Source organism: Gallus gallus, chromosome 1 (genome assembly GCF_016699485.2).
Source record: "Gallus gallus isolate bGalGal1 chromosome 1, bGalGal1.mat.broiler.GRCg7b, whole genome shotgun sequence".
Lineage (NCBI taxonomy): Eukaryota > Metazoa > Chordata > Aves > Galliformes > Phasianidae > Gallus > Gallus gallus.
In genome coordinates, this window is record NC_052532.1 from 187,572,868 (window position 1) to 187,584,621 (window position 11,754).

An 11,754-nucleotide genomic window follows, 5' to 3' on the forward strand; every position below is an offset into this window, starting at 1 on the left:
TCATTAAAAACTAATTCCTTTGCTTCATAGAATGATAGAATGGCTTGGGTTGCAAGAGTCCTTTAAAGTTCCAATCCCCCTGCCATGGTCAGGGACAGCTTCTAGTAGACCAGGTTGCCCAGAGCCCCATCCAACTTGCCCTTAAACACTTCCAGGAATGGGGTATCCACAGTTTCTCTGAACAATCTGTTTCAGTGCCTCACCATCCTCATAGTGAAAAACTTCTTCCTGATATCTAATCCAAATCTACCCTCTTTCCATTGAAAGTTGTTATCTCTTGTCCTACCACTGCACTCTCTGATAAAGAGTCCCTCCCTAGCTTTTCTGCAGGCACCTTTTGAGTACTGGAAGGCAACTGTAAGTTCTCTGTGGAGCCTTCTCCAGCCTGTACAATCCCAGCTCTCCTAGCCTGCCTTTATAGAAGAGGTGCTCCAGCCCTTTCATCATCCTCACTGCCTCCTCTGGCCCCATTGCAACAGGTCCACGTCCCTCTTATGTTCGGAGCCCCAGAACTAAACACAGCACTGCAGGTGGGATTTCACAAGAGCCAAGCTTACGGGGAGAATCACCTCCCTTGGCCTGCTGGCCACGCTTCTTTTAATGCAGCCCAGGATATGGTTGGCTTTCTGGGCTGCAAGTGTACATTGCCAGATCACACTGAGTCCCTCATCAGCCAGTACCTCCACGTTGTTCTCCTCAGGGCTGTTCCCAATCCACTCATCCCCAAACTTTTTTTTTTTTTTTGCTTGAAATTGCCCCAGTCTAGGTGCAGGCCTTTGCACTTGGCTTTACTGAACTGAGATCCACATGGGCCTGCCTGTGTACCTTACTCCTCTGTAAATTACCCATACTGATAGGAAGCTTTTCACTTCTGATGCTGAAATCTCTGTTGCTGTAATGTAACACACTAATACTGGTTTTACTAACGGCATGCATGGAGATTATCTTTTTCTGACTATCTCTTATGTTTTCAAAAAACCAATGTACTTCAACTTATTGAAATGTCAGCATACCTTATTTTTTCCCTCTCTGAAGAAAACAGCTCAATTTTTTTCCCCTTTCTTCTAGTGAATTCTGATTGCCTTTTTTTCTAGCCCTATTCTCTGAACTTTCTCCAGTAGATCCACATCCTTACTGGATTGCCGTGTGGAAAATTAAGTGACTTTACATACCAGACATGTAAAGAGGTGTCCTGGAAGAGATACAGCTGGTAGAATATAGTCTTCAGTCTGACAGAATGGAATGCTCTCAGATTCATGCATGTGGAAAATTGAAATGCAAGCATAGGTGAAGCTGTGCTTAATCAGTCAAGCCAACTGCCACTGAATTTCATGAAAATCTGATGCTCCAGATAAGGTTGTCAGTCATTCCCTGATGATGTATCAATTACTTTATGAATTCAATGTATCTGGAGTCAGGTTCTGCTGCACCACACCCTTGTGAAGCTGAGACTTCTGTGTGTTAGAAGATAGTAAGTGAAGTATGAACTAGTTGTCATTTTCTTTTAAACAAGCTGTTAGCATCAATCAGCAGGATTACTGTGCTTGGGTGTGCTTGACTGAGGTAGCCACTCTAAAAGACAGATATCCTGTGTGAATGGTGATACACCGATTTTATCACTGGTTCCCTTAAGATAGAGTTGATATTTTAGATGAAACAAAACACCTATGTTGAGTTCAACAGCACAGGATTTTGCTGGAAAGCAAAAATTTTATCTGATGCATCTTAGAAACACTTGGCGTTTGCTTGTACATTTACAGAAGATTTGATGCTGTGCTTGAGGAATATCAGCATCATAAATAATGTTTATTTGACAAATCAGAGGAAATAGAAAGGCATCTATTCTTTTGCACATGTGATTCTTCATTCTTTTACTCTGTAAACAATTATGTATATAAAATTAAAAAACAGACAAACTTTATTAAATCATTGTCTGTCATAAAATAATTATAAAAGATGGTTAAACAGTTAATTCACACCAAATAGAAGATGCAGTGGAGCTCAGTAGTTACAATAACCTTTCTGGAGGGTATCTGGTGTATATAATATAAACTGTTGTGAAGAAAGGAACAAACTCGAAAGAAAATCAATCCATATTTAGAAGTGTGGAGAATGGGTTAGAAAATTGCTGGAAATGTGTTTTCTGTAAAGCAGGAAACTGCCCTTGTTTGTCTTCATCCCTTACACTCAAGAAGGTTTAGGTCCTTATAAAGCAGCAGCAGCAGCATCAAATATACTCTGTCACCTAGATTTTTCATGATTTCAACTTTTCTTCTCTTTCTGATCAGGGAGGTAACCTCAGTGCTAGCAACGAAGATATGTTATGAGCCAGGACTCACCTATAGTAATGCCAAACAAATAGCATACATTCATGCAATACAAAGGTCATTATATCTTTGTTACTGTAATGAACAGAAAAAAATGACATTCTGTTGAACAGTTTTGCTGTAACAATAACTGCAAAATGTCTATGCAAGCTCAAAAGTATAGTTACAAAACTCTTCTCTGTCATGGTAAGACAGCTTAGGCAGAGGGCCATTTGGGCAGAGGCCAGGATGTCCCAACTTAGAGGAAAAGCTGTAAGAATAGCTTGTTGCTTAGCTCAGCATTGTAACACAGATGACTAGGGTGAAAGTACATTTTAACAGCCAAACTAAGACAACCAAGCCTCATAAAAGTGAAGGAAATAGATTGTCCTGGAAATGATGCAAGTACTGGACATGCAGTGGAAAGTCAACTAGTCAAAGCATGCCAAAAGCTAGATACTGAGGAACGAGTCAGATGATGGACATGTGGAGACCTGTGCTGCAGATATGTCAAGGGCTGCAAGGCTAAACTGGCAAGGGAACTATTTATGAATGTTGAAGTGGAATTAAACTTAAGTTACAACAGCTTAAAGAATGTCAAATATGTGAGCCAGCAATATGCCCTCGCCACACTGAAAGCTAATATTCTGGGCAAAGCAATGCCATCAGGTTGAGGGAGGTGATCCTTGCCTTCTGCTTACATTTGAAGACACATCGGGAGCTCTCATTATTAATGCAAAACTGGTTAGCAGAGAGCATCATATGTGTCCAAGGAAAATCCCTTTCCTGGACTGAAAAAACACCTGACTAAATTTACAGATTTGGAAGTGCGATGAATTCATTGGTTCTGCAGCTGAATTGTAGCGTTTGGTCTTTGAGATGGGAAGAGGAAGTGGCAAATGCACAGGGTAACTGATTTACTTGTTTAACCACCACTCGTGGAAAAGGTGTTCTAAAAAACGTGGGGAACGTGCTTAAAGCAGAACCACTCTAAGTAAAGTCAACCATTTGGGAACATGCAGTCATCCAAAAATGGAATACGACTACCTTAAAACACTAGTAGGGAGTTTCGGTCATGGTACTACTCTACTAAAGGAGAAGGACACTGTTAGAACCTCTACATTATGTAAGCTTTCTGCAGCTAAATGAAAAGGGATCAAGATGCAAAAGCGATGAAAGTCTGAGCCCTCATAGTTCCCTGGCCGAATGTTTGAGAAACAACAGATAGGAAAAAAAAACACCTGCTTATAGAATATAGATGTAGAAAAATCTATTGATCTGTTGAACACTGGTAGGGAGGAAAATAGGGATGGAAAGAATGAAAAATAAAGTTCCTGGAAATTTGGCTTTGTGCAAAACCATGTGATTAAATGAGGGACAGCAAAACAATCAGAATTTCTGTTTAAAAATTACTGTTTTGATTCAAATATCTGTGTCAGTGGTCCAGCATAACATTGATACAGGATAACCTAACTCATAATTCATAATTGTACTGGTAGGAATGAGATATGCTAGCTCACTGTGGTGATTTCAGTGAGCTTTTAGTCTGAAGTTCTGGTTAACAAAAAAAGACAGGAGCACAGAATTACACAGGCTTTGCACAGACTCTGTGCACAGACTCTGCACAGAATTATATGAAGTATTTTTAAACACTTCTTGACTGTAAAAGAGATGATACCCTGGAGGATGTGACAGGTCATTGTATGCCTGTCACACAGTGTTAAAATTGAGCATTAGGAAGTACTCCAAATATAGTTTCCATAGCAGATAACTTCAGAGGTGAATTTGGGACTGCATGCCTACCTGATCTGGGGCTTTGTAGCTGTACTCTGTGCTGTGCTGCTGGTCTTATAGGTCTGTTACCATTGACATGCCAAAAAAGGCGTAGGTCAGACTTTTATGATCAGCCCTTTGGATCAGCATAGATCAGTAGTAGCAGTTCACTGCTAAAAGTAGAAGGGTTAGTCCATGTGGCATGTATAAACCTTCCAAAAAGAAATAAGAAAGCTGGTGCATTTGTAGAGTGGCAGTGTGTGGAGCTGAAAACTGATAATATTAGAAAAGATGAAATTGAAATCAGAAACATGGAGCACAGCCTCCCATAAGCTTTCACAGTTCTCCTATTAAAGAAAGTTTGGATTTTTTTTTTCTTTTGGGCAGTTTTGTTGTTATTCCTATTCTGCTGCAAGGGCCGAACAAATCACTGCAGCAACTGAGCTGATCTCACTTAGTATTTTTCAGTTTTGAGGTCTCTGCTCGCTGTTTCTGTACTTGGCTAGCTGTGTTTTAAAAAACTTCTTATATTAGGCAGTGCAGGTGCTATTAATTTAGGGGGAAGTAGTGATGTAGGAACATAAATTATTAAATAAAGAAATGATTTTCAACATTAAAAGTTTGATTTCCCCAGACAGGGAGCACTGAAGCAGACCAGAATTCCTAGAGATGGTTAATGATTAGCAATGAACCCTTCAATCATCAATTATGTGGGATAGGTTTGTGAGTGGAGTCCCTGTAGCACATCCTTAGCATTCTATAGGGCAGTTTGCCAAATGGTTGAAGAAAAGGTAATGCAGCTCTTCCAGTCAAAAGTGGGCGTAGATGCAATGTGGTAATTCTGATGCCTTCTTTAATTACTGAAGAGGACAAGAAAGGAGTTCATTGCTCAAGGACATGAGCATACTCAGCGGGAGAATTACCTCTTGCTAATTTTCCATATTTTGCAGAGGTGCAAATGGTGCTGGCCTATTTGCTAAGGCAGTGATTATGAGGCTGCCAGAATAGACTGCAGTAATAAAAGTTTTACAGAGGTAAAAATAAATGAGTGTCCCAAGTCTGCCATAATGGGGATGCTTCTGTATTGCTGCCTGTGGAGCTGTAATATGCTAAAAGGAGGCAATACAATGAGTTTGCATATTCTCCTGTAAGTTTAGAGTTTCTGATGTTAAAATATCTGAAAATGGGTTATGCTTTTAACCTGGCTCTTTCCTGTCTCTGACAATTGTTCTGTTTGCCTTCATTTTCTAGTTTGTTCATAGACCTGCAGTATTTTTCTTCCTCCTTTATAGTTCATGTACCTGTTGTCATTTCCATGGAATCTAGGGAAAACCAATCGGCATTCACAATCACCCCAAGACCAGCCTGTTAGGAAGTGTTGATGAAGAATGGCTGATGAATTCCTAGCACCAGATGTTCTGTCCAACTGCTAACAGCTGAATGAGAGCCCTGCAACAGTACATTGCTCAGTCATCATCATATTCTAACAATATCTGGTTCATTTGCAGGTGCCCTCTGCTTCAGTAGCATTATATTAAACTCTGTGCACTCTATTATAAAGGTAAGTAATGCATTTTCTATTAAGAAGAATCACTGTAGGGATAACTGCTTTTGTCAGTAAATCAGTCTTCTGCTAACTGTTGAAATAAAATGACTGGAAATGAATGAGTTTACTTGCAATGTTTAGATTCCCAACTTCCAGATAATTCAGAAATTGAAATAGCTGTTTTCTATCTGTTTTTTCCTACACAATTATGCTGGGGGGGGGGGGGGGGGGGGAAGAAAAAGAAAAAGAAAGAGAGAAAGGGAGAATGAAATAAAGAGAGAAAGAGAGGAAAGAGAAAAAGAAAGTGAGAAGGAGAGAAAGAAAGAGAGAAAGAAACAGTATACTTTTTTTTTCAGTTACTTTTATTATTTCTGGAAATACCATCACAAGTTGTTCCTGCTTGTTAAAATACATAGTTCAGGGATTCATGAAGTTATTTTTTTGGAAGATTAGATAATTAGTAGAATGTCAAGCTGGGACAAAATCTATCTGCAGTGCAGTACTTCAGTAGAGTGTTAGGATATTGCTTTGTCTTGGACAATGCTACAGATGGAAAAACTGAGCATTGTTGAATTCATGCTTGCCTGAGATGTGTACAGGTGATTTCCATTTCTGACATCTGGAGTCAGATTATATTCCATACTTCATGATGCTCAGTGAAGATTCTCAAGTCAGTTGTGGTCGCAACGTAGTGTCTTCTCAAACATGAGCACTGCTGAACAGTTCACTTCTTCTTAACTCCATAGGCCTATGGCTGATGCTCTCTCTATTGGAGAATAAGGGAATGAAATAAGGGAATTATGTTGCTACCACTGATGTGGTTGTTCCTTAGACCTAGGCAATGTAATGCCTTTTTGGCCCTGCAAATCAGTGGGGAAAGCAGAGACAACTTCAAGACTGTAGCTATGAAGATCTCTGGCCCTAATGGGAAGCACATTCCCACAGGTGTGGGAAGAAGGACTCCTTTGAAGTCTGATAGAAGACATTACAGCCTCAACAATCTGCAGTTTCTGCTGAGAATGGCTACAAAGAAAGCAATTCTCTTGCAGAAATGTTACAAACACTTTATTACTCTAATTTGTCCTTCCCTTGAGAGCTGAAAAAATCTGAAATGAATTCTGCTTCTGCATACAAGAGACCATACATACCTAATCAAAGATACGTGGCTCATCCCGAGCTTTTTTTCCCTCCATTCTGCATCTTACAGAATCATAGAATTGCTCAGAATTGCTCATAGAATCTTCTCATGTTTGTCGTGATTTAAAGACCTTTTCCAGGACTCTGCTTTAATTTAATTTGTCAGTGAATCTTCCAGATTAATAGAACACAGGGTACTTGTATGAAGGAACACGTATCTTCTTGCCACTACAGTAGGATTTCAGTAGTCTATCCTTTCAGAGTTTGCTGTGATAGCGTTTCTATTGCTTTCAATGTGTTTATTCAAATATGTACTTCTAAGGGTAGCGCAGTTTGTCAGCTAAGCACTGCCCAAATAGTCCAAAGGAAATCTTGGTTTGGAAGTCTAATTTTACAATTGGTTGCATAGATACAGTTACAGGGATAAAGTTTCCAGCAACTGCAGTGGGAGCTGCATATACAACAGAGGATTTGAACCAGTTCCATCCTGGGGGCTGTGAATACTGCTAGGAAATATGAGCCATAATACCCTCTTCGGCTGGCATAAATCTGGTCTAAATATGAGCTGTACTTGGCCGCATGCCTTTTGACCCAGACATCTCCTCGTTGATCATTTGGTAACTGCAGAAGAAATTCTTGGTCTAGCCCTGTTCCTCATTTTGTGTCCAGGTACTTACTGTTGATGCTCTCAGTCCAGCCTGCTGTGGTGTGGTTACAGCAGCTCTGGCTGTTGTTCTTCAGTTCAAACACCAAATGTAAGATGCTTCTATGTTATTAAGTCTTTCAGCTCTGCAGTGAATATTAAGACTGCAGAACATTACTTGACATTTATGGTTCCAGCTTTTCTACCTTTTTTAATGTATTCTCCGAGCAGTATTGAAGATATTTCTCCCAAACAATCAATTTAAAACGCACTGCCATATTTTGCTTTTGAAGTCCTTACTGACATCTTCACAGTAACACAATGCACTCACTGCAAATTAATTCACAAATGCTGCAATGAAAACACGGGATTTTTTTTTCTCTCTGCTTCCTAGAATTGATCTCAACTAGATCACAAGCTCTTCTGAGATGAGAGAGGAATTTGGGTGTTTACAGTGCTGAATGAGTGCTGTTAACAGCTTTACAAAGAGCTGAGGTATAAAGATACGTATCTTATTTGCCAGTATTGACCTCGAGGAAAGAGGAGACTTTAGTTCTCAGAAATAATAGACCAAAGCCACACTGAAATGATCTGATAGGAAAATCCCTGAGCTTTGATTGGTGGTTTTCAGACGAAGGACTTGGTTTGTGTATATATAGTATACGATGCATCTCCCCATTTGGGCACGTTTTTCTATATGCCCTTTTCCTCTTGGTGCAGCTAGGCTCACAGGTGGGATTTCTTTTGTCAGTGTCAGTGATAGTATGACTGACACTTGTATTCTCTTTGCGGGCTGAGTTTCATGTTCTGCGAGGAAGCAGCACTAGTGAGACAATAAGACAACACCAGGCATATTGAAAATCAAGACCAATCACTGAGCTTTTAAAGTGGGATATGGGGGTGAGAATCTCCATATGTTGTTCTCCCCATAAAATAGTTTCGCAGAAGATATAGAGATGTTCTAGTGTCATACATCATGAAATCTTCCTTCAGAGATACAGCTTTGGTTAAATTTGGCAGTAATTTTATTTTTGCTGCATTCTACCCTTGCAGCTCACTGTGCAGCAGTTCATGGGTTGAGATATGGACAGGGAGATCTTTCATCAATTACTATCATGGGCAGCACAAGTTCAGCTTATCAAAGATTCTTTTTTTTGCCATTACTTGCCATTTGCTTGCCATGTGGCTCTGGCCTGATCTATTGGTTGGTGACCCTGCACATGGCAGGGGGCTTGAAACTAAATGGTCATTATGGTCCTTTTCAACCCAGGCCATTCTATGATTACTGAACTCACTACAGCAGTGAGAACTAAAAGCAAACTACAAACACCTAGATTTCTTTTAGATACTATTGGTCTGAGTTTTTGAGTTCTTATAACATGGTTTGACTTTTTCTAATATGAGACTTAATGGCATATTGGGTTATGCGATTACTATTGATTTTTCTTCCTGTTTTTCCAAAGATTTCATGATTCTAAAAACTCATGCTTTTCACTAGCATTTCTGACTGAAGTGCTTTTCTCTTTAAATTCTCTGTGTGGTTGCTTTCTCCCTTTGATTTCTCTCTTTAACACTGGTTTGTCAGTCAAGAATTTGTACATACTCCCTCATAATCGAGATACCTCTTTTGTAAAGAAAGGCTTTCAGTTTTAGTTACTCCATGGTACTGCACATGTATTGCACATTTGTTTGTGTTTCTTTGTGACAACCAAATTGCCTTCTTCTATACTGTTCTACACATTTTCTCCTGTGTAAGTTTGTTATTGCATTGACACAGAAGACTGCAAATCAGAAGAAAATACTTCAAGGTTCTCTGGAACAACCTATTTCCTGAACAAGTCCCTGATGTTCCGCTGAGATTCTGATTTCTTGTACAAAAAATACTGCTGTAGTCATAAATTTCTTTTTACTTTCTTGTTTTGCTTTTCTTCTTGTCCTGATGGTTGGCTTGGTGATTGAGATTACGAGGATGGACACTGAAGTTTGAAGCAAGCTCCACACAACCCTAAAATACTTAATGCAGGCACATTGTACCAGCCTTAATTCTCTTCTTCAAGGGATGATGCTAAAAGGTGCTTTGTGATGGTATGCTCTGTAAGTGAAAGAAAACATGCATTAGTATTGCAGATGTATACTAGATTGTATTTCAGCAAGGGTTGGTGTGAATAAATATGATGATGCAACTTTCCTCGACAAGTACGTCAAAACCAGAATGACAGAAAATAAAACCTGTAGGATGTTTCATGCCTAATAACATGGGGGCTTAGCTGAAGCACATGCTGCAGCAAGTACAAACAAAACAAAAAATGATTTGCCTATGCCATATGCCATAGGTGTCCAACATTTTGACTTGCTTGGGCTGCACTGAGTGAAGAGGAATTGCCTTGGGCAGTTCCAAAATCGTACCAAAAGTAATGCCTCCTCTTTATTTCCATGGAAATTACAACATACACAAAGAGCACAATAACACTGTTTGATAGAGAAAATTCTCAGCTATAAAGTACTTTTTTCCAACATAGTCACCACTGTTAGCTATGCTTTTTACCAGTGATGAACAAGAGCTGCATGCTGCAATCACAACAATCTGCACCAGCAGAGGTGACCCACTGTTGCTGTCACGTCTGCTGAAACGCACCACCCACCACCTCACTGTGCTCACATCCACTGGTTGGTCTCCATAAACATTAACCAAGTGTCAATGAATGTCATTTTTTCTGCATGGAGGAAGTCAGTGACGCACCTTACGCCCTTCCATATCAGGTGCCATTTTGTCAGACTGCCCCTCTGCTGCCATCTGTCACATGGCAACAAAATGTAACAAAATACTGGTGGAAAGGTTCACCTTCTATGGCCATCCTATCAACTATCTGCCTCTGACATCAGGCACCAACATATTAAAATAGGAGGCATCACTTTTGGAGCAGCCCTTGTTGTTCCCTACCTTTCCTGCTGCTCAATACCAGAAAAATGTCACGATCCAAATTGTTTTGGGAGTGACATGAGGTACCGATCAGACAGCATACCTTGCTAAATTCATAGAGGACATAGAACTAGAGCCAATGTCTCTTACATATCTGCTTGTCTCCCCAGATGCCCTTTATTTCTCATATTATTTCTATGTATGGTAATGCTAACAGGCTCTTCAGATGGAAGTCATTTCTTTTATTCAGTAATATGAGTGGGCATCTTATTAGAGTATGTCTTCCTTTGTATGGTGTCTTTACCTCTCATGGCAAGGGTGTCTGATTTGAAGGTAAAATCTATATGTGGAAGGCAAAGTTCCTGTGATCTGGTTCTGACTGATGCTTTTCTTCAGTTTTGTCGGAACAGTTATTCTTGTGCCTTAGTTCCAGCAGTTCTGATAAACTGTAAACAAGGTCTGGCTTAATCAGCGCTGTGGGGCTGAAGGCAGAATAACTGTATAATGCGAAAAAAATGTTCTTGTGAAGCAATTACTATCACAGAGCAAACAGTGCCAGAGTTCTGTTCTTAGACTTGTCGTGAGACACTGGGAAACTCAGATGTAATTACTACCCTGCCTCAAAGGGATAACTGTGTGAGGGTAAGTATATTAAAACTTAAATGATCTGTGATGGCAGACAGAAGTGGTTGGCCACGGAAAGTCCACATGGAATTTACTACTAACCTTTTGTCAGCTCATGAATTCAATTAAATAGACATTTTGCTCAGGATAAAAGTCCCAATTCTAGTGTACTTTCCCCCGAAAAAGAAAAAAAAAAAAAAGAGACTTTTCCTCCTGTTTTTAGATTAAATCTCCAAAAGACATTCAAAGTAGCTTAGATACTCAAAATGTGAGAATCTGCCTTTTTTAATTGCTTTTTTTTTTTTCCAGTTGCATTCTTTGGATGCTGACTCATAGATGTAATTTTAATACCTGGTTAGGTTTGGCAGTCTCATACTAAGTGAAATCAAAAGAATGTCATAACTTGTAAACCAAGGGAAAAAATGTTCTATGTAACAAAACAAGGTGAAAACCAACCTCTTTCTGCATGGGATAGAAGGAGTCCAATGTTCCATGTTTCTCAAATGTCTCGACAGAGTTTTAAACCATGTCTTGACATGGTCATAAGTTAACTACTGTGGAATTAATCCCTGGTGCAAAGCTGGACTATTTCAATACGTGATAGAAGGGAACAGAATTAGTTTTCTTAACCTCATTTATATCAGCAGCTTTCCAGTCTGAAGTGCATCCTGAGGATGGATTTTTAATCTAAATAATTACTTATTAATGTGTTGGAATTAACTAGAAAATGTGAATAGCTATTGAATTTCTGGACTCAGTAGACTGCATGCTAGCTTGAGTTCTGAAGTTCAGGTTAGAAAATGCT